This window comes from Penaeus monodon, chromosome 25 (assembly GCF_015228065.2).
Source record: "Penaeus monodon isolate SGIC_2016 chromosome 25, NSTDA_Pmon_1, whole genome shotgun sequence".
NCBI classification, from domain to species: domain Eukaryota; kingdom Metazoa; phylum Arthropoda; class Malacostraca; order Decapoda; family Penaeidae; genus Penaeus; species Penaeus monodon.
The window spans coordinates 26,103,596-26,104,985 of record NC_051410.1 but is presented as its reverse complement, the minus strand read 5'-3'; the positions used below and the strand labels follow the sequence as shown (position 1 = coordinate 26,104,985).

General features: G+C 36.1%; 1 protein-coding gene across 1 annotated transcript in view; it reads right to left on the bottom strand.

Moving 5' to 3' along the window:
- LOC119589354 overlaps nt 1-1,390 on the bottom strand; it is a gene marked incomplete in the record, with an annotated part of 19,613 nt that overhangs the window by 4,869 nt on the left and 13,354 nt on the right.

Sequence of the window (1,390 nt, the reverse complement as noted above, 5' to 3'; positions counted from 1 at the left end):
GCTTGGTCGTATACAACAGATATCTATGCCTTTTTTCAACTTTTGTTGTTTCATCCGCTACAACGGTTTTTTCACCGCAAGTTCAGCAATCACATATTCCTCTCATCGTGTTTATCTTCGACCGAAAATAAAAATACCTCGTATCATGTTGAATATCCCTACCCCGTGTGCCATGAAGGTATGGTCCACAACACGACCAACCGGGCAGCTGATATGTGTGATATTGAAATCGTACAGCAGAGTAACACTTGGCATGCAGAAATATGTGAATTAAGGCAACGATGTCAATGTAGTTGGGCTAAGTTGGTGTCAAATTGGCGACTGAAATTATATGTGCATATTATTTCTGGTAAAATTCTTGCTTCTGTATACTTGCACTCTTGTTTCATATCAAAACCATGACCCGCATTCAAATGACTCGGCCGAAGTTTCAGACACGTCTAGAGGTTCAAAAAGGCGTAAGAACTGTCTTCCAACTGTCCATAGGCGAGACAAATGGCAAGAATGCTGTCAGATTAACCACTGGTGGATTGTAATGGACGAAACTGAATATACGATATACACCATTGTATCTAGCATAATTCTACTTGTTTTAGTCCTTCCAACGATCAGGCCCCCAAGTGATTTAGAGCTTGAAATTTGAAAATACCTCGGAATTTAAAAACTATGCCCCTGAGGAAGATACACATGGTAAAATCATTATGCACAGTTTTAAATAAAAATTCCCGTTTCCTATAAAATGACAGCAGAAATGTTTATTCCCATAAATAATGATAATAATTTTCATATTGCTGATTATATTTTGTTTTTCTTTTTTGTTTGTTACTCATTATATTCATCGCATGTCTATGCGCTTAGGTAAGAAAAAAAAACTTGTAACTGAAAACCTCACATATCTTTCTTACGATTTTCATGAACCAATTAAGATGTTCAGATATAATACCATATTCATGAGTATAGTTTTTATGTGCAGAAAGAACAAAAAGAAGAAATAATATTTAATTCGAGAAATACAACTCGCCCCGTCCGCCTAAACAGTGAATGTGACAACATAGGTTGAGGGTGTCGCTTACATGTAAAATATATCAATTGTGCAATTTAGTTGTAATATATTTTTGATTCAGTGTTTTATCTATCCTGACCCACCATTAAAATTAATTGATATTACTATAATAAAAGGCTTTACCACGTACATGCCAGTTCTAGTTAACAGCGTTAACATTTCAGTGTGGTAACAGGTCAGTCCTACAGACAAACTGTAGGCCAGACTGTGGGAGTCAAAGGCTGCTCTTAGAACATTCCTTAAATCTATTAAAGAAAATTCCACGCCCTGGCTTTTCTGCTTACTACTGAAAACAAAGACACAACTTTGATCAACTTGAAATGCTTG